This window comes from Labeo rohita, chromosome 14 (genome assembly GCF_022985175.1).
Source record: "Labeo rohita strain BAU-BD-2019 chromosome 14, IGBB_LRoh.1.0, whole genome shotgun sequence".
Classification (NCBI taxonomy): Eukaryota; Metazoa; Chordata; class Actinopteri; order Cypriniformes; family Cyprinidae; genus Labeo; species Labeo rohita.
In genome coordinates this window covers 24,798,219-24,798,530 of record NC_066882.1, presented here as the reverse complement: position 1 = coordinate 24,798,530, position 312 = coordinate 24,798,219, and positions in this window count along the sequence as shown.

The window sequence follows — 312 nt, the reverse complement described above, 5'->3', positions numbered from 1 at the left end:
CCTGATGACCTGGATCAGCTCCAGCAAACAGCTCTAGTTTTTGTGCAAACATACACCACTAGTTGAAGTTCGCAAACAAGTGTTATCAAAACAAAAGTCCTCATGAAAATGTTTTAGACCATACACATGAAAAAAAAAGGTTCTTGAGTGGTTTTTCAGCGGTTCATTGAGGTGGTTAAGGTGTTATATACACTGTAGCTCCACTGTCACACAACTCTCTTAGCCTCTTAGTTTAGCTGGGGAATGGATTAAAAAAAAGACATTACAACAAAGTCTATTTCCTGAAGATAACATGTTCGTCTTATGGTTCTA